We start from the raw sequence: 26203 nt of genomic DNA, 5'->3' as shown, positions 1-26203 counted from the left end.
AGCACTGTAGTACACCTGCCAAAAGGGCAGTGAAGCATTCCAGGACGAACTGCAGACCTAGCTGGAGGACGGGAGTGTGTGGAGCAAGCTCCAACTCCATCTCCCTGTTCCAGAAGTCTGTGGCCGGCAGTTATAGGAAGCGTGGAATGCAATCACATGAAAAGTAAAAACCCGTTTCAGGCATGTCAGAAGTGGGATTCGAACCCAGACCTGAACGCAGCACCTTAGACCACTCGGCCATCCTGACTCTGCCTTAGGCGCTTGCCTGAATCGGCTTAGAGGCTATGTTGGCAAGTCTTTGACCACACTTAAATCCTCTTGGATTTCCTAAAATGTCTCCACAGTCTTCCAGGAATATACTCTCGCGCATCCCACCCACCCCTCCTAACCCACCACCCTCCCCATCCATTTTAAAAATGTCACTTCATTCCCACTAGGCACAGTTAAAAGGACAACACATTGGGTTCTTTATGCATTTTTTCCAAAGGCAAAATGTCGCGGTGCGCCCGTTTGCATGTCCACAAGGCCGGCCCAGTCCAAAGATGGTTTTTCACTGGAGTTCACTTTCCCAAAAAAGAAGCGAGGAAATACAGGAAGCACTGGAAATCAACCATGAGGCCTGCAGTGCGTGCTCCAACTCCATCTCCCTGTTCCAGAAAGCCTTGGCCAGCAGTTATAGGACGCCTGGAATGTTACAATCAAATGAAAAGAAAAATTCTGTTACAGACATGTCAGAAGTGGGATTCGAACCCACGCCTCCAGAGGAGACTGCGACCTGAACGCAGCGTCTTAGACCACTCGGCCATCCTGACTCTGCCATTTGCACCCCTCAGATGCGGCTTAGAGGCAATGTTGGAAAGTCTCAAAGACCACCCGCCTAAAATCCTCTCCTATTGCATTAAAGTCTCCCAATTCCTCCCAAAAGAATAATCACAGGCAGGGCAGCACTCATACAATGACTACTGGCACAGACGTGCAGGGTTCAATCCCTATGTACAGCAGCTACTTGTCACAAGCACACATGAGTCTTTCATGTTTCTGCAGAACGGTGCTGCCTGCCACCTGTTAACAGACACAAGCAACTACACCTCAGGAAATAGGAAGGCAGGAGGCGGGCTGGTTTATGCAAATAAAAGCATGCACTGTGTCCAACCCTTCAGGAGGTTCAGGCAGTGTGCTAGAGCCTTCTTGGTCACAAGAGGTTGGGCACTAGTCCCGGGGAGCCTGTTTAGGCTGAAAGGACTGTGTATGGGCCGGCCTGATCTCCCTGTACTCCTGCACAGGACTCACTCTAAATGACAGGGCTAAAGAGTTCTGCCAGCAAAGCCTATATACAATGGCCGTTCGTGGCCGTTTGGGCAGGCAGGTGGTTGGTTGGGCAGAGGGCGAGGAGGAAGAACTGTGTTCACTCCTCTGCCTGCCTTTTTACCTCTCGCTTCCCCCCACTCACTCCTCCATCTGCCTCCCACTATGTCACACTAACTTTCCACCTGACCCCCATTTCAAATAGGTCACTTCATTCCAACTAGGCCCAGTGAAAAGGACAAGACGTTGGGTTCTTTATGCATTTTTTCCAAAGACAAAATGCCGCGCTGCGCCCATTTGCAAGTCCACAAAGCTAGCACAGTCCTAAGACGGTTTTTCATTTAAGCACTGTAGTACACCTGCCAAAAGGGCAGTCAAGCATTCCAGGACCAACTGCAGACCTAGCTGGAGGACGGGAGTGTGTGGAGCAAGCTCCAACTCCATCTCCCTGTTCCAGAAATCCGTGGCCGGCAGTTATAGGAAGCGTGGAATGCAATCACATGAAAAGTAAAAACCCATTTCAGGCATGTCAGAAGTGGGATTCGAACCCACGCCTCCAGAGGAGACTGCGACCTGAACGCAGCGCCTTAGACCACTCGGCCATCCTGACTCTGCCTTTGGCGCTCGCCTGAATCGGCTTAGAGGCTATGTTGGCAAGTCTTTGACCACACTTAAATCCTCTTGGATTTCCTAAAATGTCTCCACAGTCTGCCAGGAATATACTCTCGCGCATCCCACCCACCCCTCCTAACCCACCACCCTCCCCATCCATTTTAAAAATGTCACTTCATTCCCACTAGGCCCAGTTAAAAGGACAACACATTGGGTTCTTTATGCATTTTTTCCAAAGGCAAAATGTCGCGGTGCGCCCGTTTGCATGTCCACAAGGCCGGCCCAGTCCAAAGATGGTTTTTCACTGGAGTTCACTTTCCCAAAAAAGAAGCGAGGAAATACAGGAAGCACTGGAAATCAACCATGAGGCCTGCAGTGCGTGCTCCAACTCCATCTCCCTGTTCCAGAAAGCCTTGGCCAGCAGTTATAGGACGCCTGGAATGTTACAATCAAATGAAAAGAAAAAATCTGTTACAGACATGTCAGAGGTGGGATTCGAACCCACTGCGACCTGAACGCAGCGCCTTAGACCACTCGGCCATCCTGACTCTGCCATTTGCACCCCTCAGATGCGGCTTAGAGGCAATGTTGGAAAGTCTCAAAGACCACCCGCCTAAAATCCTCTCCTATTGCATTAAAGTCTCCCAATTCCTCCCAAAAGAATAATCACAGGCAGGGCAGCACTCATACAACGACTACTGGCACAGACGTGCAGGGTTCAATCCCTATGTACAGCAGCTACTTGTCACAAGCACACATGAGTCTTTCATGTTTCTGCAGAACGGTGCTGCCTGCCACCTGTTAACAGACACAAGCAACTACACCTCAGGAAATAGGAAGGCAGGAGGCGGGCTGGTTTATGCAAATAAAAGCATGCACTGTGTCCAACCCTTCAGGAGGTTCAGGCAGTGTGCTAGAGCCTTCTTGGTCACAAGAGGTTGGGCACTAGTGCCGGGGAGCCTGTTTAGGCTGAAAGGACTGTGTATGGGCCGGCCTGATCTCCCTGTACTCCTGCACAGGACTCACTCTAAATTACAGGGCTAAAGAGTTCTGCCAGCAAAGCCTATATACAATGGCCGTTCGTGGCCGTTCGGGGCCGTTTGGGCAGGCAGGTGGTTGGTTGGGCAGAGGGCGAGGAGGAAGAACTGTGTTCACTCCTCTGCCTGCCTTTTTACCTCTCGCTTCCCCCCACTCACTCCTCCATCTGCCTCCCACTATGTCACACTAACTTTCCACCTGACCCCCATTTCAAATAGGTCACTTCATTCCAACTAGGCCCAGTGAAAAGGACAAGACGTTGGGTTCTTTATGCATTTTTTCCAAAGACAAAATGCCGCGCTGCGCCCATTTGCAAGTCCACAAAGCTAGCACAGTCCTAAGACGGTTTTTCATTTAAGCACTGTAGTACACCTGCCAAAAGGGCAGTCAAGCATTCCAGGACCAACTGCAGACCTAGCTGGAGGACGGGAGTGTGTGGAGCAAGCTCCAACTCCATCTCCCTGTTCCAGAAATCCGTGGCCGGCAGTTATAGGAAGCGTGGAATGCAATCACATGAAAAGTAAAAACCCATTTCAGGCATGTCAGAAGTGGGATTCGAACCCACGCCTCCAGAGGAGACTGCGACCTGAACGCAGCGCCTTAGACCACTCGGCCATCCTGACTCTGCCTTAGGCGCTCGCCTGAATCGGCTTAGAGGCTATGTTGGCAAGTCTTTGACCACACTTAAATCCTCTTGGATTTCCTAAAATGTCTCCACAGTCTGCCAGGAATATACTCTCGCGCATCCCACCCACCCCTCCTAACCCACCACCCTCCCCATCCATTTTAAAAATGTCACTTCATTCCCACTAGGCCCAGTTAAAAGGACAACACATTGGGTTCTTTATGCATTTTTTCCAAAGGCAAAATGTCGCGGTGCGCCCGTTTGCATGTCCACAAGGCCGGCCCAGTCCAAAGATGGTTTTTCACTGGAGTTCACTTTCCCAAAAAAGAAGCGAGGAAATACAGGAAGCACTGGAAATCAACCATGAGGCCTGCAGTGCGTGCTCCAACTCCATCTCCCTGTTCCAGAAAGCCTTGGCCAGCAGTTATAGGACGCCTGGAATGTTACAATCAAATGAAAAGAAAAAATCTGTTACAGACATGTCAGAGGTGGGATTCGAACCCACTGCGACCTGAACGCAGCGCCTTAGACCACTCGGCCATCCTGACTCTGCCATTTGCACCCCTCAGATGCGGCTTAGAGGCAATGTTGGAAAGTCTCAAAGACCACCCGCCTAAAATCCTCTCCTATTGCATTAAAGTCTCCCAATTCCTCCCAAAAGAATAATCACAGGCAGGGCAGCACTCATACAACGACTACTGGCACAGACGTGCAGGGTTCAATCCCTATGTACAGCAGCTACTTGTCACAAGCACACATGAGTCTTTCATGTTTCTGCAGAACGGTGCTGCCTGCCACCTGTTAACAGACACAAGCAACTACACCTCAGGAAATAGGAAGGCAGGAGGCGGGCTGGTTTATGCAAATAAAAGCATGCACTGTGTCCAACCCTTCAGGAGGTTCAGGCAGTGTGCTAGAGCCTTCTTGGTCACAAGAGGTTGGGCACTAGTCCCGGGGAGCCTGTTTAGGCTGAAAGGACTGTGTATGGGCCGGCCTGATCTCCCTGTACTCCTGCACAGGACTCACTCTAAATGACAGGGCTAGAGAGTTCTGCCAGCAAAGCCTATATACAATGGCCGTTCGTGGCCGTTTGGGCAGGCAGGTGGTTGGTTGGGCAGAGGGCGAGGAGGAAGAACTGTGTTCACTCCTCTGCCTGCCTTTTTACCTCTCGCTTCCCCCCACTCACTCCTCCATCTGCCTCCCACTATGTCACACTAACTTTCCTCCTGACCTCCATTTCAAATAGGTCACTTCATTCCAACTAGGCCCAGTGAAAAGGACAAGACGTTGGGTTCTTTATGCATTTTTTCCAAAGACAAAATGCCGCGCTGCGCCCATTTGCAAGTCCACAAAGCTAGCACAGTCCTAAGACGGTTTTTCATTTAAGCACTGTAGTACACCTGCCAAAAGGGCAGTGAAGCATTCCAGGACGAACTGCAGACCTAGCTGGAGGACGGGAGTGTGTGGAGCAAGCTCCAACTCCATCTCCCTGTTCCAGAAGTCCGAGGCCGGCAGTTATAGGAAGCGTGGAATGCAATCACATGAAAAGTAAAAACCCGTTTCAGGCATGTCAGAAGTGGGATTCGAACCCAGACCTGAACGCAGCACCTTAGATCACTCGGCCATCCTGACTCTGCCTTAGGCGCTTGCCTGAATCGGCTTAGAGGCTATGTTGGCAAGTCTTTGACCACACTTAAATCCTCTTGGATTTCCTAAAATGTCTCCACAGTCTGCCAGGAATATACTCTTGCGCATCCCACCCACCCCTCCTAACCCACCACCCTCCCCATCCATTTTAAAAATGTCACTTCATTCCCACTAGGCCCAGTTAAAAGGACAACACATTGGGTTCTTTATGCATTTTTTCCAAAGGCAAAATGTCGCGGTGCGCCCGTTTGCATGTCCACAAGGCCGGCCCAGTCCAAAGATGGTTTTTCACTGGAGTTCACTTTCCCAAAAAAGAAGCGAGGAAATACAGGAAGCACTGGAAATCAACCATGAGGCCTGCAGTGCGTGCTCCAACTCCATCTCCCTGTTCCAGAAAGCCTTGGCCAGCAGTTATAGGACGCCTGGAATGTTACAATCAAATGAAAAGAAAAATTCTGTTACAGACATGTCAGAAGTGGGATTCGAACCCACGCCTCCAGAGGAGACTGCGACCTGAACGCAGCGCCTTAGACCACTCGGCCATCCTGACTCTGCCATTTGCACCCCTCAGATGCGGCTTAGAGGCAATGTTGGAAAGTCTCAAAGACCACCCGCCTAAAATCCTCTCCTATTGCATTAAAGTCTCCCAATTCCTCCCAAAAGAATAATCACAGGCAGGGCAGCACTCATACAACGACTACTGGCACAGACGTGCAGGGTTCAATCCCTATGTACAGCAGCTACTTGTCACAAGCACACATGAGTCTTTCATGTTTCTGCAGAACGGTGCTGCCTGCCACCTGTTAACAGACACAAGCAACTACACCTCAGGAAATAGGAAGGCAGGAGGCGGGCTGGTTTATGCAAATAAAAGCATGCACTGTGTCCAACCCTTCAGGAGGTTCAGGCAGTGTGCTAGAGCCTTCTTGGTCACAAGAGGTTGGGCACTAGTCCCGGGGAGCCTGTTTAGGCTGAAAGGACTGTGTATGGGCCGGCCTGATCTCCCTGTACTCCTGCACAGGACTCACTCTAAATGATAGGGCTAAAGAGTTCTGCCAGCAAAGCCTATATACAATGGCCGTTCGGGGCCGTTTGGGCAGACAGGTGGTTGGTTGGGCAGAGGGCGAGGAGGAAGAACTGTGTTCACTCCTCTGCCTGCCTTTTTACCTCTCGCTTCCCCCCACTCACTCCTCCATCTGCCTCCCACTATGTCACACTAACTTTCCTCCTGACCTCCATTTCAAATAGGTCACTTCATTCCAACTAGGCCCAGTGAAAAGGACAAGACGTTGGGTTCTTTATGCATTTTTTCCAAAGACAAAATGCTGCGCTGCGCCCATTTGCAAGTCCACAAAGCTAGCACAGTCCTAAGACGGTTTTTCATTTAAGCACTGTAGTACACCTGCCAAAAGGGCAGTGAAGCATTCCAGGACGAACTGCAGACCTAGCTGGAGGACGGGAGTGTGTGGAGCAAGCTCCAACTCCATCTCCCTGTTCCAGAAGTCCGTGGCCGGCAGTTATAGGAAGCGTGGAATGCAATCACATGAAAAGTAAAAACCCGTTTCAGGCATGTCAGAAGTGGGATTCGAACCCAGACCTGAACGCAGCACCTTAGACCACTCGGCCATCCTGACTCTGCCTTAGGCGCTCGCCTGAATCGGCTTAGAGGCTATGTTGGCAAGTCTTTGACCACACTTAAATCCTCTTGGATTTCCTAAAATGTCTCCACAGTCTGCCAGGAATATACTCTCGCGCATCCCACCCACCCCTCCTAACCCACCACCCTCCCCATCCATTTTAAAAATGTCACTTCATTCCCACTAGGCCCAGTTAAAAGGACAACACATTGGGTTCTTTATGCATTTTTTCCAAAGGCAAAATGTCGCGGTGCGCCCGTTTGCATGTCCACAAGGCCGGCCCAGTCCAAAGATGGTTTTTCACTGGAGTTCACTTTCCCAAAAAAGAAGCGAGGAAATACAGGAAGCACTGGAAATCAACCATGAGGCCTGCAGTGCGTGCTCCAACTCCATCTCCCTGTTCCAGAAAGCCTTGGCCAGCAGTTATAGGACGCCTGGAATGTTACAATCAAATGAAAAGAAAAATTCTGTTACAGACATGTCAGAAGTGGGATTCGAACCCACGCTTCCAGAGGAGACTGCGACCTGAACGCAGCGCCTTAGACCACTCGGCCATCCTGACTCTGCCATTTGCACCCCTCAGATGCGGCTTAGAGGCAATGTTGGAAAGTCTCAAAGACCACCCGCCTAAAATCCTCTCCTATTGCATTAAAGTCTCCCAATTCCTCCCAAAAGAATAATCACAGGCAGGGCAGCACTCATACAACGACTACTGGCACAGACGTGCAGGGTTCAATCCCTATGTACAGCAGCTACTTGTCACAAGCACACATGAGTCTTTCATGTTTCTGCAGAACGGTGCTGCCTGCCACCTGTTAACAGACACAAGCAACTACACCTCAGGAAATAGGAAGGCAGGAGGCGGGCTGGTTTATGCAAATAAAAGCATGCACTGTGTCCAACCCTTCAGGAGGTTCAGGCAGTGTGCTAGAGCCTTCTTGGTCACAAGAGGTTGGGCACTAGTCCCGGGGAGCCTGTTTAGGCTGAAAGGACTGTGTATGGGCCGGCCTGATCTCCCTGTACTCCTGCACAGGACTCACTCTAAATGACAGGGCTAAAGAGTTCTGCCAGCAAAGCCTATATACAATGGCCGTTCGTGGCCGTTTGGGCAGGCAGGTGGTTGGTTGGGCAGAGGGCGAGGAGGAAGAACTGTGTTCACTCCTCTGCCTGCCTTTTTACCTCTCGCTTCCCCCCACTCACTCCTCCATCTGCCTCCCACTATGTCACACTAACTTTCCACCTGACCCCCATTTCAAATAGGTCACTTCATTCCAACTAGGCCCAGTGAAAAGGACAAGACGTTGGGTTCTTTATGCATTTTTTCCAAAGACAAAATGCCGCGCTGCGCCCATTTGCAAGTCCACAAAGCTAGCACAGTCCTAAGACGGTTTTTCATTTAAGCACTGTAGTACACCTGCCAAAAGGGCAGTGAAGCATTCCAGGACGAACTGCAGACCTAGCTGGAGGACGGGAGTGTGTGGAGCAAGCTCCAACTCCATCTCCCTGTTCCAGAAGTCTGTGGCCGGCAGTTATAGGAAGCGTGGAATGCAATCACATGAAAAGTAAAAACCCGTTTCAGGCATGTCAGAAGTGGGATTCGAACCCAGACCTGAACGCAGCACCTTAGACCACTCGGCCATCCTGACTCTGCCTTAGGCGCTTGCCTGAATCGGCTTAGAGGCTATGTTGGCAAGTCTTTGACCACACTTAAATCCTCTTGGATTTCCTAAAATGTCTCCACAGTCTTCCAGGAATATACTCTCGCGCATCCCACCCACCCCTCCTAACCCACCACCCTCCCCATCCATTTTAAAAATGTCACTTCATTCCCACTAGGCACAGTTAAAAGGACAACACATTGGGTTCTTTATGCATTTTTTCCAAAGGCAAAATGTCGCGGTGCGCCCGTTTGCATGTCCACAAGGCCGGCCCAGTCCAAAGATGGTTTTTCACTGGAGTTCACTTTCCCAAAAAAGAAGCGAGGAAATACAGGAAGCACTGGAAATCAACCATGAGGCCTGCAGTGCGTGCTCCAACTCCATCTCCCTGTTCCAGAAAGCCTTGGCCAGCAGTTATAGGACGCCTGGAATGTTACAATCAAATGAAAAGAAAAATTCTGTTACAGACATGTCAGAAGTGGGATTCGAACCCACGCCTCCAGAGGAGACTGCGACCTGAACGCAGCGTCTTAGACCACTCGGCCATCCTGACTCTGCCATTTGCACCCCTCAGATGCGGCTTAGAGGCAATGTTGGAAAGTCTCAAAGACCACCCGCCTAAAATCCTCTCCTATTGCATTAAAGTCTCCCAATTCCTCCCAAAAGAATAATCACAGGCAGGGCAGCACTCATACAATGACTACTGGCACAGACGTGCAGGGTTCAATCCCTATGTACAGCAGCTACTTGTCACAAGCACACATGAGTCTTTCATGTTTCTGCAGAACGGTGCTGCCTGCCACCTGTTAACAGACACAAGCAACTACACCTCAGGAAATAGGAAGGCAGGAGGCGGGCTGGTTTATGCAAATAAAAGCATGCACTGTGTCCAACCCTTCAGGAGGTTCAGGCAGTGTGCTAGAGCCTTCTTGGTCACAAGAGGTTGGGCACTAGTCCCGGGGAGCCTGTTTAGGCTGAAAGGACTGTGTATGGGCCGGCCTGATCTCCCTGTACTCCTGCACAGGACTCACTCTAAATGACAGGGCTAAAGAGTTCTGCCAGCAAAGCCTATATACAATGGCCGTTCGTGGCCGTTTGGGCAGGCAGGTGGTTGGTTGGGCAGAGGGCAAGGAGGAAGAACTGTGTTCACTCCTCTGCCTGCCTTTTTACCTCTCGCTTCCCCCCACTCACTCCTCCATCTGCCTCCCACTATGTCACACTAACTTTCCACCTGACCTCCATTTCAAATAGGTCACTTCATTCCAACTAGGCCCAGTGAAAAGGACAAGACGTTGGGTTCTTTATGCATTTTTTCCAAAGACAAAATGCCGCGCTGCGCCCATTTGCAAGTCCACAAAGCTAGCACAGTCCTAAGACGGTTTTTCATTTAAGCACTGTAGTACACCTGCCAAAAGGGCAGTGAAGCATTCCAGGACGAACTGCAGACCTAGCTGGAGGACGGGAGTGTGTGGAGCAAGCTCCAACTCCATCTCCCTGTTCCAGAAGTCCGAGGCCGGCAGTTATAGGAAGCGTGGAATGCAATCACATGAAAAGTAAAAACCTGTTTCAGGCATGTCAGAAGTGGGATTCGAACCCAGACCTGAACGCAGCACCTTAGATCACTCGGCCATCCTGACTCTGCCTTAGGCGCTTGCCTGAATCGGCTTAGAGGCTATGTTGGCAAGTCTTTGACCACACTTAAATCCTCTTGGATTTCCTAAAATGTCTCCACAGTCTGCCAGGAATATACTCTTGCGCATCCCACCCACCCCTCCTAACCCACCACCCTCCCCATCCATTTTAAAAATGTCACTTCATTCCCACTAGGCCCAGTTAAAAGGACAACACATTGGGTTCTTTATGCATTTTTTCCAAAGGCAAAATGTCGCGGTGCGCCCGTTTGCATGTCCACAAGGCCGGCCCAGTCCAAAGATGGTTTTTCACTGGAGTTCACTTTCCCAAAAAAGAAGCGAGGAAATACAGGAAGCACTGGAAATCAACCATGAGGCCTGCAGTGCGTGCTCCAACTCCATCTCCCTGTTCCAGAAAGCCTTGGCCAGCAGTTATAGGACGCCTGGAATGTTACAATCAAATGAAAAGAAAAATTCTGTTACAGACATGTCAGAAGTGGGATTCGAACCCACGCCTCCAGAGGAGACTGCGACCTGAACGCAGCGCCTTAGACCACTCGGCCATCCTGACTCTGCCATTTGCACCCCTCAGATGCGGCTTAGAGGCAATGTTGGAAAGTCTCAAAGACCACCCGCCTAAAATCCTCTCCTATTGCATTAAAGTCTCCCAATTCCTCCCAAAAGAATAATCACAGGCAGGGCAGCACTCATACAACGACTACTGGCACAGACGTGCAGGGTTCAATCCCTATGTACAGCAGCTACTTGTCACAAGCACACATGAGTCTTTCATGTTTCTGCAGAACGGTGCTGCCTGCCACCTGTTAACAGACACAAGCAACTACACCTCAGGAAATAGGAAGGCAGGAGGCGGGCTGGTTTATGCAAATAAAAGCATGCACTGTGTCCAACCCTTCAGGAGGTTCAGGCAGTGTGCTAGAGCCTTCTTGGTCACAAGAGGTTGGGCACTAGTCCCGGGGAGCCTGTTTAGGCTGAAAGGACTGTGTATGGGCCGGCCTGATCTCCCTGTACTCCTGCACAGGACTCACTCTAAATGATAGGGCTAAAGAGTTCTGCCAGCAAAGCCTATATACAATGGCCGTTCGGGGCCGTTTGGGCAGACAGGTGGTTGGTTGGGCAGAGGGCGAGGAGGAAGAACTGTGTTCACTCCTCTGCCTGCCTTTTTACCTCTCGCTTCCCCCCACTCACTCCTCCATCTGCCTCCCACTATGTCACACTAACTTTCCTCCTGACCTCCATTTCAAATAGGTCACTTCATTCCAACTAGGCCCAGTGAAAAGGACAAGACGTTGGGTTCTTTATGCATTTTTTCCAAAGACAAAATGCTGCGCTGCGCCCATTTGCAAGTCCACAAAGCTAGCACAGTCCTAAGACGGTTTTTCATTTAAGCACTGTAGTACACCTGCCAAAAGGGCAGTGAAGCATTCCAGGACGAACTGCAGACCTAGCTGGAGGACGGGAGTGTGTGGAGCAAGCTCCAACTCCATCTCCCTGTTCCAGAAATCCGTGGCCGGCAGTTATAGGAAGCGTGGAATGCAATCACATGAAAAGTAAAAACCCATTTCAGGCATGTCAGAAGTGGGATTCGAACCCACGCCTCCAGAGGAGACTGCGACCTGAACGCAGCGCCTTAGACCACTCGGCCATCCTGACTCTGCCTTAGGCGCTCGCCTGAATCGGCTTAGAGGCTATGTTGGCAAGTCTTTGACCACACTTAAATCCTCTTGGATTTCCTAAAATGTCTCCACAGTCTGCCAGGAATATACTCTCGCGCATCCCACCCACCCCTCCTAACCCACCACCCTCCCCATCCATTTTAAAAATGTCACTTCATTCCCACTAGGCCCAGTTAAAAGGACAACACATTGGGTTCTTTATGCATTTTTTCCAAAGGCAAAATGTCGCGGTGCGCCCGTTTGCATGTCCACAAGGCCGGCCCAGTCCAAAGATGGTTTTTCACTGGAGTTCACTTTCCCAAAAAAGAAGCGAGGAAATACAGGAAGCACTGGAAATCAACCATGAGGCCTGCAGTGCGTGCTCCAACTCCATCTCCCTGTTCCAGAAAGCCTTGGCCAGCAGTTATAGGACGCCTGGAATGTTACAATCAAATGAAAAGAAAAAATCTGTTACAGACATGTCAGAGGTGGGATTCGAACCCACTGCGACCTGAACGCAGCGCCTTAGACCACTCGGCCATCCTGACTCTGCCGTTTGCACCCCTCAGATGCGGCTTAGAGGCAATGTTGGAAAGTCTCAAAGACCACCCGCCTAAAATCCTCTCCTATTGCATTAAAGTCTCCAAATTCCTCCCAAAAGAATAATCACAGGCAGGGCAGCACTCATACAACGACTACTGGCACAGACGTGCAGGGTTCAATCCCTATGTACAGCAGCTACTTGTCACAAGCACACATGAGTCTTTCATGTTTCTGCAGAACGGTGCTGCCTGCCACCTGTTAACAGACACGAGCAACTACACCTCAGGAAATAGGAAGGCAGGAGGCGGGCTGGTTTATGCAAATAAAAGCATGCACTGTGTCCAACCCTTCAGGAGGTTCAGGCAGTGTGCTAGAGCCTTCTTGGTCACAAGAGGTTGGGCACTAGTGCCGGGGAGCCTGTTTAGGCTGAAAGGACTGTGTATGGGCCGGCCTGATCTCCCTGTACTCCTGCACAGGACTCACTCTAAATTACAGGGCTAAAGAGTTCTGCCAGCAAAGCCTATATACAATGGCCGTTCGTGGCCGTTTGGGCAGGCAGGTGGTTGGTTGGGCAGAGGGCGAGGAGGAAGAACTGTGTTCACTCCTCTGCCTGCCTTTTTACCTCTCGCTTCCCCCCACTCACTCCTCCATCTGCCTCCCACTATGTCACACTAACTTTCCACCTGACCCCCATTTCAAATAGGTCACTTCATTCCAACTAGGCCCAGTGAAAAGGACAAGACGTTGGGTTCTTTATGCATTTTTTCCAAAGACAAAATGCCGCGCTGCGCCCATTTGCAAGTCCACAAAGCTAGCACAGTCCTAAGACGGTTTTTCATTTAAGCACTGTAGTACACCTGCCAAAAGGGCAGTCAAGCATTCCAGGACCAACTGCAGACCTAGCTGGAGGACGGGAGTGTGTGGAGCAAGCTCCAACTCCATCTCCCTGTTCCAGAAATCCGTGGCCGGCAGTTATAGGAAGCGTGGAATGCAATCACATGAAAAGTAAAAACCCATTTCAGGCATGTCAGAAGTGGGATTCGAACCCACGCCTCCAGAGGAGACTGCGACCTGAACGCAGCGCCTTAGACCACTCGGCCATCCTGACTCTGCCTTAGGCGCTCGCCTGAATCGGCTTAGAGGCTATGTTGGCAAGTCTTTGACCACACTTAAATCCTCTTGGATTTCCTAAAATGTCTCCACAGTCTGCCAGGAATATACTCTTGCGCATCCCACCCACCCCTCCTAACCCACCACCCTCCCCATCCATTTTAAAAATGTCACTTCATTCCCACTAGGCCCAGTTAAAAGGACAACACATTGGGTTCTTTATGCATTTTTTCCAAAGGCAAAATGTCGCGGTGCGCCCGTTTGCATGTCCACAAGGCCGGCCCAGTCCAAAGATGGTTTTTCACTGGAGTTCACTTTCCCAAAAAAGAAGCGAGGAAATACAGGAAGCACTGGAAATCAACCATGAGGCCTGCAGTGCGTGCTCCAACTCCATCTCCCTGTTCCAGAAAGCCTTGGCCAGCAGTTATAGGACGCCTGGAATGTTACAATCAAATGAAAAGAAAAAACCTGTTACAGACATGTCAGAGGTGGGATTCGAACCCACTGCGACCTGAACGCAGCGCCTTAGACCACTCGGCCATCCTGACTCTGCCGTTTGCACCCCTCAGATGCGGCTTAGAGGCAATGTTGGAAAGTCTCAAAGACCACCCGCCTAAAATCCTCTCCTATTGCATTAAAGTCTCCAAATTCCTCCCAAAAGAATAATCACAGGCAGGGCAGCACTCATACAACGACTACTGGCACAGACGTGCAGGGTTCAATCCCTATGTACAGCAGCTACTTGTCACAAGCACACATGAGTCTTTCATGTTTCTGCAGAACGGTGCTGCCTGCCACCTGTTAACAGACACGAGCAACTACACCTCAGGAAATAGGAAGGCAGGAGGCGGGCTGGTTTATGCAAATAAAAGCATGCACTGTGTCCAACCCTTCAGGAGGTTCAGGCAGTGTGCTAGAGCCTTCTTGGTCACAAGAGGTTGGGCACTAGTGCCGGGGAGCCTGTTTAGGCTGAAAGGACTGTGTATGGGCCGGCCTGATCTCCCTGTACTCCTGCACAGGACTCACTCTAAATTACAGGGCTAAAGAGTTCTGCCAGCAAAGCCTATATACAATGGCCGTTCGTGGCCGTTTGGGCAGGCAGGTGGTTGGTTGGGCAGAGGGCGAGGAGGAAGAACTGTGTTCACTCCTCTGCCTGCCTTTTTACCTCTCGCTTCCCCCCACTCACTCCTCCATCTGCCTCCCACTATGTCACACTAACTTTCCACCTGACCCCCATTTCAAATAGGTCACTTCATTCCAACTAGGCCCAGTGAAAAGGACAAGACGTTGGGTTCTTTATGCATTTTTTCCAAAGACAAAATGCCGCGCTGCGCCCATTTGCAAGTCCACAAAGCTAGCACAGTCCTAAGACGGTTTTTCATTTAAGCACTGTAGTACACCTGCCAAAAGGGCAGTCAAGCATTCCAGGACCAACTGCAGACCTAGCTGGAGGACGGGAGTGTGTGGAGCAAGCTCCAACTCCATCTCCCTGTTCCAGAAATCCGTGGCCGGCAGTTATAGGAAGCGTGGAATGCAATCACATGAAAAGTAAAAACCCATTTCAGGCATGTCAGAAGTGGGATTCGAACCCACGCCTCCAGAGGAGACTGCGACCTGAACGCAGCGCCTTAGACCACTCGGCCATCCTGACTCTGCCTTAGGCGCTCGCCTGAATCGGCTTAGAGGCTATGTTGGCAAGTCTTTGACCACACTTAAATCCTCTTGGATTTCCTAAAATGTCTCCACAGTCTGCCAGGAATATACTCTCGCGCATCCCACCCACCCCTCCTAACCCACCACCCTCCCCATCCATTTTAAAAATGTCACTTCATTCCCACTAGGCCCAGTTAAAAGGACAACACATTGGGTTCTTTATGCATTTTTTCCAAAGGCAAAATGTCGCGGTGCGCCCGTTTGCATGTCCACAAGGCCGGCCCAGTCCAAAGATGGTTTTTCACTGGAGTTCACTTTCCCAAAAAAGAAGCGAGGAAATACAGGAAGCACTGGAAATCAACCATGAGGCCTGCAGTGCGTGCTCCAACTCCATCTCCCTGTTCCAGAAAGCCTTGGCCAGCAGTTATAGGACGCCTGGAATGTTACAATCAAATGAAAAGAAAAAATCTGTTACAGACATGTCAGAGGTGGGATTCGAACCCACGCCTCCAGCGGAGACTGCGACCTGAACGCAGCGCCTTAGACCACTCGGCCATCCTGACTCTGCCGTTTGCACCCCTCAGATGCGGCTTAGAGGCAATGTTGGAAAGTCTCAAAGACCACCCGCCTAAAATCCTCTCCTATTGCATTAAAGTCTCCAAATTCCTCCCAAAAGAATAATCACAGGCAGGGCAGCACTCATACAACGACTACTGGCACAGACGTGCAGGGTTCAATCCCTATGTACAGCAGCTACTTGTCACAAGCACACATGAGTCTTTCATGTTTCTGCAGAACGGTGCTGCCTGCCACCTGTTAACAGACACGAGCAACTACACCTCAGGAAATAGGAAGGCAGGAGGCGGGCTGGTTTATGCAAATAAAAGCATGCACTGTGTCCAACCCTTCAGGAGGTTCAGGCAGTGTGCTAGAGCCTTCTTGGTCACAAGAGGTTGGGCACTAGTGCCGGGGAGCCTGTTTAGGCTGAAAGGACTGTGTATGGGCCGGCCTGATCTCCCTGTACTCCTGCACAGGACTCACTCTAAATTACAGGGCTAAAGAGTTCTGCCAGCAAAGCCTATATACAATGGCCGTTCGTGGCCGTTCGGGGCCGTTTGGGCAGGCAGGTGGTTGGTTGGGCAGAGGGCGAGGAGGAAGAACTGTGTTCACTCCTCTGCCTGCCTTTTTACCTCTCGCTTCCCCCCACTCACTCCTCCATCTGCCTCCCACTATGTCACACTAACTTTCCACCTGACCCCCATTTCAAATAGGTCACTTCATTCCAACTAGGCCCAGTGAAAAGGACAAGACGTTGGGTTCTTTATGCATTTTTTCCAAAGACAAAATGCCGCGCTGCGCCCATTTGCAAGTCCACAAAGCTAGCACAGTCCTAAGACGGTTTTTCATTTAAGCACTGTAGTACACCTGCCAAAAGGGCAGTCAAGCATTCCAGGACCAACTGCAGACCTAGCTGGAGGACGGGAGTGTGTGGAGCAAGCTCCAACTCCATCTCCCTGTTCCAGAAATCCGTGGCCGGCAGTTATAGGAAGCGTGGAATGCAATCACATGAAAAGTAAAAACCCATTTCAGGCATGTCAGAAGTGGGATTCGAACCCACGCCTCCAGAGGAGACTGCGACCTGAACGCAGCGCCTTAGACCACTCGGCCATCCTGACTCTGCCTTAGGCGCTCGCCTGAATCGGCTTAGAGGCTATGTTGGCAAGTCTTTGACCACACTTAAATCCTCTTGGATTTCCTAAAATGTCTCCACAGTCTGCCAGGAATATACTCTCGCGCATCCCACCCACCCCTCCTAACCCACCACCCTCCCCATCCATTTTAAAAATGTCACTTCATTCCCACTAGGCCCAGTTAAAAGGACAACACATTGGGTTCTTTATGCATTTTTTCCAAAGGCAAAATGTCGCGGTGCGCCCGTTTGCATGTCCACAAGGCCGGCCCAGTCCAAAGATGGTTTTTCACTGGAGTTCACTTTCCCAAAAAAGAAGCGAGGAAATACAGGAAGCACTGGAAATCAACCATGAGGCCTGCAGTGCGTGCTCCAACTCCATCTCCCTGTTCCAGAAAGCCTTGGCCAGCAGTTATAGGACGCCTGGAATGTTACAATCAAATGAAAAGAAAAAATCTGTTACAGACATGTCAGAGGTGGGATTCGAACCCACTGCGACCTGAACGCAGCGCCTTAGACCACTCGGCCATCCTGACTCTGCCGTTTGCACCCCTCAGATGCGGCTTAGAGGCAATGTTGGAAAGTCTCAAAGACCACCCGCCTAAAATCCTCTCCTATTGCATTAAAGTCTCCAAATTCCTCCCAAAAGAATAATCACAGGCAGGGCAGCACTCATACAACGACTACTGGCACAGACGTGCAGGGTTCAATCCCTATGTACAGCAGCTACTTGTCACAAGCACACATGAGTCTTTCATGTTTCTGCAGAACGGTGCTGCCTGCCACCTGTTAACAGACACGAGCAACTACACCTCAGGAAATAGGAAGGCAGGAGGCGGGCTGGTTTATGCAAATAAAAGCATGCACTGTGTCCAACCCTTCAGGAGGTTCAGGCAGTGTGCTAGAGCCTTCTTGGTCACAAGAGGTTGGGCACTAGTGCCGGGGAGCCTGTTTAGGCTGAAAGGACTGTGTATGGGCCGGCCTGATCTCCCTGTACTCCTGCACAGGACTCACTCTAAATTACAGGGCTAAAGAGTTCTGCCAGCAAAGCCTATATACAATGGCCGTTCGTGGCCGTTTGGGCAGGCAGGTGGTTGGTTGGGCAGAGGGCGAGGAGGAAGAACTGTGTTCACTCCTCTGCCTGCCTTTTTACCTCTCGCTTCCCCCCACTCACTCCTCCATCTGCCTCCCACTATGTCACACTAACTTTCCACCTGACCCCCATTTCAAATAGGTCACTTCATTCCAACTAGGCCCAGTGAAAAGGACAAGACGTTGGGTTCTTTATGCATTTTTTCCAAAGACAAAATGCCGCGCTGCGCCCATTTGCAAGTCCACAAAGCTAGCACAGTCCTAAGACGGTTTTTCATTTAAGCACTGTAGTACACCTGCCAAAAGGGCAGTCAAGCATTCCAGGACCAACTGCAGACCTAGCTGGAGGACGGGAGTGTGTGGAGCAAGCTCCAACTCCATCTCCCTGTTCCAGAAATCCGTGGCCGGCAGTTATAGGAAGCGTGGAATGCAATCACATGAAAAGTAAAAACCCATTTCAGGCATGTCAGAAGTGGGATTCGAACCCACGCCTCCAGAGGAGACTGCGACCTGAACGCAGCGCCTTAGACCACTCGGCCATCCTGACTCTGCCTTAGGCGCTCGCCTGAATCGGCTTAGAGGCTATGTTGGCAAGTCTTTGACCACACTTAAATCCTCTTGGATTTCCTAAAATGTCTCCACAGTCTGCCAGGAATATACTCTCGCGCATCCCACCCACCCCTCCTAACCCACCACCCTCCCCATCCATTTTAAAAATGTCACTTCATTCCCACTAGGCCCAGTTAAAAGGACAACACATTGGGTTCTTTATGCATTTTTTCCAAAGGCAAAATGTCGCGGTGCGCCCGTTTGCATGTCCACAAGGCCGGCCCAGTCCAAAGATGGTTTTTCACTGGAGTTCACTTTCCCAAAAAAGAAGCGAGGAAATACAGGAAGCACTGGAAATCAACCATGAGGCCTGCAGTGCGTGCTCCAACTCCATCTCCCTGTTCCAGAAAGCCTTGGCCAGCAGTTATAGGACGCCTGGAATGTTACAATCAAATGAAAAGAAAAAATCTGTTACAGACATGTCAGAGGTGGGATTCGAACCCACGCCTCCAGCGGAGACTGCGACCTGAACGCAGCGCCTTAGACCACTCGGCCATCCTGACTCTGCCGTTTGCACCCCTCAGATGCGGCTTAGAGGCAATGTTGGAAAGTCTCAAAGACCACCCGCCTAAAATCCTCTCCTATTGCATTAAAGTCTCCAAATTCCTCCCAAAAGAATAATCACAGGCAGGGCAGCACTCATACAACGACTACTGGCACAGACGTGCAGGGTTCAATCCCTATGTACAGCAGCTACTTGTCACAAGCACACATGAGTCTTTCATGTTTCTGCAGAACGGTGCTGCCTGCCACCTGTTAACAGACACGAGCAACTACACCTCAGGAAATAGGAAGGCAGGAGGCGGGCTGGTTTATGCAAATAAAAGCATGCACTGTGTCCAACCCTTCAGGAGGTTCAGGCAGTGTGCTAGAGCCTTCTTGGTCACAAGAGGTTGGGCACTAGTGCCGGGGAGCCTGTTTAGGCTGAAAGGACTGTGTATGGGCCGGCCTGATCTCCCTGTACTCCTGCACAGGACTCACTCTAAATTACAGGGCTAAAGAGTTCTGCCAGCAAAGCCTATATACAATGGCCGTTCGTGGCCGTTCGGGGCCGTTTGGGCAGGCAGGTGGTTGGTTGGGCAGAGGGCGAGGAGGAAGAACTGTGTTCACTCCTCTGCCTGCCTTTTTACCTCTCGCTTCCCCCCACTCACTCCTCCATCTGCCTCCCACTATGTCACACTAACTTTCCACCTGACCCCCATTTCAAATAGGTCACTTCATTCCAACTAGGCCCAGTGAAAAGGACAAGACGTTGGGTTCTTTATGCATTTTTTCCAAAGACAAAATGCCGCGCTGCGCCCATTTGCAAGTCCACAAAGCTAGCACAGTCCTAAGACGGTTTTTCATTTAAGCACTGTAGTACACCTGCCAAAAGGGCAGTCAAGCATTCCAGGACCAACTGCAGACCTAGCTGGAGGACGGGAGTGTGTGGAGCAAGCTCCAACTCCATCTCCCTGTTCCAGAAATCCGTGGCCGGCAGTTATAGGAAGCGTGGAATGCAATCACATGAAAAGTAAAAACCCATTTCAGGCATGTCAGAAGTGGGATTCGAACCCACGCCTCCAGAGGAGACTGCGACCTGAACGCAGCGCCTTAGACCACTCGGCCATCCTGACTCTGCCTTTGGCGCTCGCCTGAATCGGCTTAGAGGCTATGTTGGCAAGTCTTTGACCACACTTAAATCCTCTTGGATTTCCTAAAATGTCTCCACAGTCTGCCAGGAATATACTCTCGCGCATCCCACCCACCCCTCCTAACCCACCACCCTCCCCATCCATTTTAAAAATGTCACTTCATTCCCACTAGGCCCAGTTAAAAGGACAACACATTGGGTTCTTTATGCATTTTTTCCAAAGGCAAAATGTCGCGGTGCGCCCGTTTGCATGTCCACAAGGCCGGCCCAGTCCAAAGATGGTTTTTCACTGGAGTTCACTTTCCCAAAAAAGAAGCGAGGAAATACAGGAAGCACTGGAAATCAACCATGAGGCCTGCAGTGCGTGCTCCAACTCCATCTCCCTGTTCCAGAAAGCCTTGGCCAGCAGTTATAGGACGCCTGGAATGTTACAATCAAATGAAAAGAAAAAATCTGTTACAGACATGTCAGAGGTGGGATTCGAACCCACTGCGACCTGAACGCAGCGCCTTAGACCACTCGGCCATCCTGACTCTGCCGTTTGCACCCCTCAGATGCGGCTTAGAGGCAATGTTGGAAAGTCTCAAAGACCACCCGCCTAAAATCCTCTCCTATTGCATTAAAGTCTCCAAATTCCTCCCAAAAGAATAATCACAGGCAGGGCAGCACTCATACAACGACTACTGGCACAGACGTGCAGGGTTCAATCCCTATGTACAGCAGCTACTTGTCACAAGCACACATGAGTCTTTCATGTTTCTGCAGAACGGTGCTGCCTGCCACCTGTTAACAGACACGAGCAACTACACCTCAGGAAATAGGAAGGCAGGAGGCGGGCTGGTTTATGCAAATAAAAGCATGCACTGTGTCCAACCCTTCAGGAGGTTCAGGCAGTGTGCTAGAGCCTTCTTGGTCACAAGAGGTTGGGCACTAGTGCCGGGGAGCCTGTTTAGGCTGAAAGGACTGTGTATGGGCCGGCCTGATCTCCCTGTACTCCTGCACAGGACTCACTCTAAATTACAGGGCTAAAGAGTTCTGCCAGCAAAGCCTATATACAATGGCCGTTCGTGGCCGTTTGGGCAGGCAGGTGGTTGGTTGGGCAGAGGGCGAGGAGGAAGAACTGTGTTCACTCCTCTGCCTGCCTTTTTACCTCTCGCTTCCCCCCACTCACTCCTCCATCTGCCTCCCACTATGTCACACTAACTTTCCACCTGACCCCCATTTCAAATAGGTCACTTCATTCCAACTAGGCCCAGTGAAAAGGACAAGACGTTGGGTTCTTTATGCATTTTTTCCAAAGACAAAATGCCGCGCTGCGCCCATTTGCAAGTCCACAAAGCTAGCACAGTCCTAAGACGGTTTTTCATTTAAGCACTGTAGTACACCTGCCAAAAGGGCAGTCAAGCATTCCAGGACCAACTGCAGACCTAGCTGGAGGACGGGAGTGTGTGGAGCAAGCTCCAACTCCATCTCCCTGTTCCAGAAATCCGTGGCCGGCAGTTATAGGAAGCGTGGAATGCAATCACATGAAAAGTAAAAACCCATTTCAGGCATGTCAGAAGTGGGATTCGAACCCACGCCTCCAGAGGAGACTGCGACCTGAACGCAGCGCCTTAGACCACTCGGCCATCCTGACTCTGCCTTAGGCGCTCGCCTGAATCGGCTTAGAGGCTATGTTGGCAAGTCTTTGACCACACTTAAATCCTCTTGGATTTCCTAAAATGTCTCCACAGTCTGCCAGGAATATACTCTCGCGCATCCCACCCACCCCTCCTAACCCACCACCCTCCCCATCCATTTTAAAAATGTCACTTCATTCCCACTAGGCCCAGTTAAAAGGACAACACATTGGGTTCTTTATGCATTTTTTCCAAAGGCAAAATGTCGCGGTGCGCCCGTTTGCATGTCCACAAGGCCGGCCCAGTCCAAAGATGGTTTTTCACTGGAGTTCACTTTCCCAAAAAAGAAGCGAGGAAATACAGGAAGCACTGGAAATCAACCATGAGGCCTGCAGTGCGTGCTCCAACTCCATCTCCCTGTTCCAGAAAGCCTTGGCCAGCAGTTATAGGACGCCTGGAATGTTACAATCAAATGAAAAGAAAAAATCTGTTACAGACATGTCAGAGGTGGGATTCGAACCCACGCCTCCAGCGGAGACTGCGACCTGAACGCAGCGCCTTAGACCACTCGGCCATCCTGACTCTGCCGTTTGCACCCCTCAGATGCGGCTTAGAGGCAATGTTGGAAAGTCTCAAAGACCACCCGCCTAAAATCCTCTCCTATTGCATTAAAGTCTCCAAATTCCTCCCAAAAGAATAATCACAGGCAGGGCAGCACTCATACAACGACTACTGGCACAGACGTGCAGGGTTCAATCCCTATGTACAGCAGCTACTTGTCACAAGCACACATGAGTCTTTCATGTTTCTGCAGAACGGTGCTGCCTGCCACCTGTTAACAGACACGAGCAACTACACCTCAGGAAATAGGAAGGCAGGAGGCGGGCTGGTTTATGCAAATAAAAGCATGCACTGTGTCCAACCCTTCAGGAGGTTCAGGCAGTGTGCTAGAGCCTTCTTGGTCACAAGAGGTTGGGCACTAGTGCCGGGGAGCCTGTTTAGGCTGAAAGGACTGTGTATGGGCCGGCCTGATCTCCCTGTACTCCTGCACAGGACTCACTCTAAATTACAGGGCTAAAGAGTTCTGCCAGCAAAGCCTATATACAATGGCCGTTCGTGGCCGTTCGGGGCCGTTTGGGCAGGCAGGTGGTTGGTTGGGCAGAGGGCGAGGAGGAAGAACTGTGTTCACTCCTCTGCCTGCCTTTTTACCTCTCGCTTCCCCCCACTCACTCCTCCATCTGCCTCCCACTATGTCACACTAACTTTCCACCTGACCCCCATTTCAAATAGGTCACTTCATTCCAACTAGGCCCAGTGAAAAGGACAAGACGTTGGGTTCTTTATGCATTTTTTCCAAAGACAAAATGCCGCGCTGCGCCCATTTGCAAGTCCACAAAGCTAGCACAGTCCTAAGACGGTTTTTCATTTAAGCACTGTAGTACACCTGCCAAAAGGGCAGTCAAGCATTCCAGGACCAACTGCAGACCTAGCTGGAGGACGGGAGTGTGTGGAGCAAGCTCCAACTCCATCTCCCTGTTCCAGAAATCCGTGGCCGGCAGTTATAGGAAGCGTGGAATGCAATCACATGAAAAGTAAAAACCCATTTCAGGCATGTCAGAAGTGGGATTCGAACCCACGCCTCCAGAGGAGACTGCGACCTGAACGCAGCGCCTTAGACCACTCGGCCATCCTGACTCTGCCTTAGGCGCTCGCCTGAATCGGCTTAGAGGCTATGTTGGCAAGTCTTTGACCACACTTAAATCCTCTTGGATTTCCTAAAATGTCTCCACAGTCTGCCAGGAATATACTCTCGCGCATCCCACCCACCCCTCCTAACCCACCACCCTCCCCATCCATTTTAAAAATGTCACTTCATTCCCACTAGGCCCAGTTAAAAGGACAACACATTGGGTTCTTTATGCATTTTTTCCAAAGGCAAAATGTCGCGGTGCGCCCGTTTGCATGTCCACAAGGCCGGCCCAGTCCAAAGATGGTTTTTCACTGGAGTTCACTTTCCCAAAAAAGAAGCGAGGAAATACAGGAAGCACTGGAAATCAACCATGAGGCCTGCAGTGCGTGCTCCAACTCCATCTCCCTGTTCCAGAAAGCCTTGGCCAGCAGTTATAGGACGCCTGGAATGTTACAATCAAATGAAAAGAAAAAATCTGTTACAGACATGTCAGAGGTGGGATTCGAACCCACTGCGACCTGAACGCAGCGCCTTAGACCACTCGGCCATCCTGACTCTGCCGTTTGCACCCCTCAGATGCGGCTTAGAGGCAATGTTGGAAAGTCTCAAAGACCACCCGCCTAAAATCCTCTCCTATTGCATTAAAGTCTCCAAATTCCTCCCAAAAGAATAATCACAGGCAGGGCAGCACTCATACAACGACTACTGGCACAGACGTGCAGGGTTCAATCCCTATGTACAGCAGCTACTTGTCACAAGCACACATGAGTCTTTCATGTTTCTGCAGAACGGTGCTGCCTGCCACCTGTTAACAGACACGAGCAACTACACCTCAGGAAATAGGAAGGCAGGAGGCGGGCTGGTTTATGCAAATAAAAGCATGCACTGTGTCCAACCCTTCAGGAGGTTCAGGCAGTGTGCTAGAGCCTTCTTGGTCACAAGAGGTTGGGCACTAGTGCCGGGGAGCCTGTTTAGGCTGAAAGGACTGTGTATGGGCCGGCCTGATCTCCCTGTACTCCTGCACAGGACTCACTCTAAATTACAGGGCTAAAGAGTTCTGCCAGCAAAGCCTATATACAATGGCCGTTCGTGGCCGTTTGGGCAGGCAGGTGGTTGGTTGGGCAGAGGGCGAGGAGGAAGAACTGTGTTCACTCCTCTGCCTGCCTTTTTACCTCTCGCTTCCCCCCACTCACTCCTCCATCTGCCTCCCACTATGTCACACTAACTTTCCACCTGACCCCCATTTCAAATAGGTCACTTCATTCCAACTAGGCCCAGTGAAAAGGACAAGACGTTGGGTTCTTTATGCATTTTTTCCAAAGACAAAATGCCGCGCTGCGCCCATTTGCAAGTCCACAAAGCTAGCACAGTCCTAAGACGGTTTTTCATTTAAGCACTGTAGTACACCTGCCAAAAGGGCAGTCAAGCATTCCAGGACCAACTGCAGACCTAGCTGGAGGACGGGAGTGTGTGGAGCAAGCTCCAACTCCATCTCCCTGTTCCAGAAATCCGTGGCCGGCAGTTATAGGAAGCGTGGAATGCAATCACATGAAAAGTAAAAACCCATTTCAGGCATGTCAGAAGTGGGATTCGAACCCACGCCTCCAGAGGAGACTGCGACCTGAACGCAGCGCCTTAGACCACTCGGCCATCCTGACTCTGCCTTAGGCGCTCGCCTGAATCGGCTTAGAGGCTATGTTGGCAAGTCTTTGACCACACTTAAATCCTCTTGGATTTCCTAAAATGTCTCCACAGTCTGCCAGGAATATACTCTCGCGCATCCCACCCACCCCTCCTAACCCACCACCCTCCCCATCCATTTTAAAAATGTCACTTCATTCCCACTAGGCCCAGTTAAAAGGACAACACATTGGGTTCTTTATGCATTTTTTCCAAAGGCAAAATGTCGCGGTGCGCCCGTTTGCATGTCCACAAGGCCGGCCCAGTCCAAAGATGGTTTTTCACTGGAGTTCACTTTCCCAAAAAAGAAGCGAGGAAATACAGGAAGCACTGGAAATCAACCATGAGGCCTGCAGTGCGTGCTCCAACTCCATCTCCCTGTTCCAGAAAGCCTTGGCCAGCAGTTATAGGACGCCTGGAATGTTACAATCAAATGAAAAGAAAAAATCTGTTACAGACATGTCAGAGGTGGGATTCGAACCCACGCCTCCAGCGGAGACTGCGACCTGAACGCAGCGCCTTAGACCACTCGGCCATCCTGACTCTGCCGTTTGCACCCCTCAGATGCGGCTTAGAGGCAATGTTGGAAAGTCTCAAAGACCACCCGCCTAAAATCCTCTCCTATTGCATTAAAGTCTCCAAATTCCTCCCAAAAGAATAATCACAGGCAGGGCAGCACTCATACAACGACTACTGGCACAGACGTGCAGGGTTCAATCCCTATGTACAGCAGCTACTTGTCACAAGCACACATGAGTCTTTCATGTTTCTGCAGAACGGTGCTGCCTGCCACCTGTTAACAGACACGAGCAACTACACCTCAGGAAATAGGAAGGCAGGAGGCGGGCTGGTTTATGCAAATAAAAGCATGCACTGTGTCCAACCCTTCAGGAGGTTCAGGCAGTGTGCTAGAGCCTTCTTGGTCACAAGAGGTTGGGCACTAGTGCCGGGGAGCCTGTTTAGGCTGAAAGGACTGTGTATGGGCCGGCCTGATCTCCCTGTACTCCTGCACAGGACTCACTCTAAATTACAGGGCTAAAGAGTTCTGCCAGCAA

At 50.7% G+C, this 26203-nt stretch overlaps 20 non-coding genes across 20 annotated transcripts; all 20 read right to left on the bottom strand.

Moving 5' to 3' along the window:
- Positions 1–729: 729 nt before the first annotated feature.
- On the bottom strand, positions 730–812 carry TRNAL-CAG (transfer RNA leucine (anticodon CAG)). Its single transcript has one exon. It is a non-coding gene; the product is annotated as a tRNA-Leu (tRNA).
- Positions 813–1832: 1020 nt separating this feature from the next.
- TRNAL-CAG (transfer RNA leucine (anticodon CAG)) lies at positions 1833–1915 on the bottom strand. Its single transcript has one exon. It is a non-coding gene; the product is annotated as a tRNA-Leu (tRNA).
- A 1580-nt stretch (positions 1916–3495) lies between these two features.
- On the bottom strand, positions 3496–3578 carry TRNAL-CAG (transfer RNA leucine (anticodon CAG)). Its single transcript has one exon. It is a non-coding gene; the product is annotated as a tRNA-Leu (tRNA).
- A 2116-nt stretch (positions 3579–5694) lies between these two features.
- Positions 5695–5777, bottom strand: TRNAL-CAG (transfer RNA leucine (anticodon CAG)). The gene has a single exon. It is a non-coding gene; the product is annotated as a tRNA-Leu (tRNA).
- Positions 5778–7343: 1566 nt separating this feature from the next.
- TRNAL-CAG (transfer RNA leucine (anticodon CAG)) lies at positions 7344–7426 on the bottom strand. Its single transcript has one exon. It is a non-coding gene; the product is annotated as a tRNA-Leu (tRNA).
- A 1566-nt stretch (positions 7427–8992) lies between these two features.
- Positions 8993–9075, bottom strand: TRNAL-CAG (transfer RNA leucine (anticodon CAG)). Its single transcript has one exon. It is a non-coding gene; the product is annotated as a tRNA-Leu (tRNA).
- Positions 9076–10641: 1566 nt separating this feature from the next.
- Positions 10642–10724, bottom strand: TRNAL-CAG (transfer RNA leucine (anticodon CAG)). The gene has a single exon. It is a non-coding gene; the product is annotated as a tRNA-Leu (tRNA).
- A 1020-nt stretch (positions 10725–11744) lies between these two features.
- Positions 11745–11827, bottom strand: TRNAL-CAG (transfer RNA leucine (anticodon CAG)). Its single transcript has one exon. It is a non-coding gene; the product is annotated as a tRNA-Leu (tRNA).
- A 1570-nt stretch (positions 11828–13397) lies between these two features.
- Positions 13398–13480, bottom strand: TRNAL-CAG (transfer RNA leucine (anticodon CAG)). The gene has a single exon. It is a non-coding gene; the product is annotated as a tRNA-Leu (tRNA).
- Positions 13481–15050: 1570 nt separating this feature from the next.
- Positions 15051–15133, bottom strand: TRNAL-CAG (transfer RNA leucine (anticodon CAG)). Its single transcript has one exon. It is a non-coding gene; the product is annotated as a tRNA-Leu (tRNA).
- Positions 15134–15615: 482 nt separating this feature from the next.
- TRNAL-CAG (transfer RNA leucine (anticodon CAG)) lies at positions 15616–15698 on the bottom strand. The gene has a single exon. It is a non-coding gene; the product is annotated as a tRNA-Leu (tRNA).
- Positions 15699–16728: 1030 nt separating this feature from the next.
- On the bottom strand, positions 16729–16811 carry TRNAL-CAG (transfer RNA leucine (anticodon CAG)). Its single transcript has one exon. It is a non-coding gene; the product is annotated as a tRNA-Leu (tRNA).
- Positions 16812–18381: 1570 nt separating this feature from the next.
- On the bottom strand, positions 18382–18464 carry TRNAL-CAG (transfer RNA leucine (anticodon CAG)). Its single transcript has one exon. It is a non-coding gene; the product is annotated as a tRNA-Leu (tRNA).
- Positions 18465–18946: 482 nt separating this feature from the next.
- TRNAL-CAG (transfer RNA leucine (anticodon CAG)) lies at positions 18947–19029 on the bottom strand. Its single transcript has one exon. It is a non-coding gene; the product is annotated as a tRNA-Leu (tRNA).
- Positions 19030–20059: 1030 nt separating this feature from the next.
- TRNAL-CAG (transfer RNA leucine (anticodon CAG)) lies at positions 20060–20142 on the bottom strand. The gene has a single exon. It is a non-coding gene; the product is annotated as a tRNA-Leu (tRNA).
- Positions 20143–21712: 1570 nt separating this feature from the next.
- On the bottom strand, positions 21713–21795 carry TRNAL-CAG (transfer RNA leucine (anticodon CAG)). The gene has a single exon. It is a non-coding gene; the product is annotated as a tRNA-Leu (tRNA).
- A 482-nt stretch (positions 21796–22277) lies between these two features.
- On the bottom strand, positions 22278–22360 carry TRNAL-CAG (transfer RNA leucine (anticodon CAG)). The gene has a single exon. It is a non-coding gene; the product is annotated as a tRNA-Leu (tRNA).
- Positions 22361–23390: 1030 nt separating this feature from the next.
- TRNAL-CAG (transfer RNA leucine (anticodon CAG)) lies at positions 23391–23473 on the bottom strand. The gene has a single exon. It is a non-coding gene; the product is annotated as a tRNA-Leu (tRNA).
- Positions 23474–25043: 1570 nt separating this feature from the next.
- On the bottom strand, positions 25044–25126 carry TRNAL-CAG (transfer RNA leucine (anticodon CAG)). The gene has a single exon. It is a non-coding gene; the product is annotated as a tRNA-Leu (tRNA).
- Positions 25127–25608: 482 nt separating this feature from the next.
- TRNAL-CAG (transfer RNA leucine (anticodon CAG)) lies at positions 25609–25691 on the bottom strand. Its single transcript has one exon. It is a non-coding gene; the product is annotated as a tRNA-Leu (tRNA).
- Between the last annotated feature and the right edge of the window lie 512 nt (positions 25692–26203).

The sequence above is a fragment of the Ambystoma mexicanum genome, chromosome 11, assembly GCF_040938575.1.
Source record: "Ambystoma mexicanum isolate Mex_15411 chromosome 11, UKY_AmexF1_1, whole genome shotgun sequence".
NCBI lineage: Eukaryota > Metazoa > Chordata > Amphibia > Caudata > Ambystomatidae > Ambystoma > Ambystoma mexicanum.
This window is presented reverse-complemented; position numbering and strand designations above follow the sequence as displayed.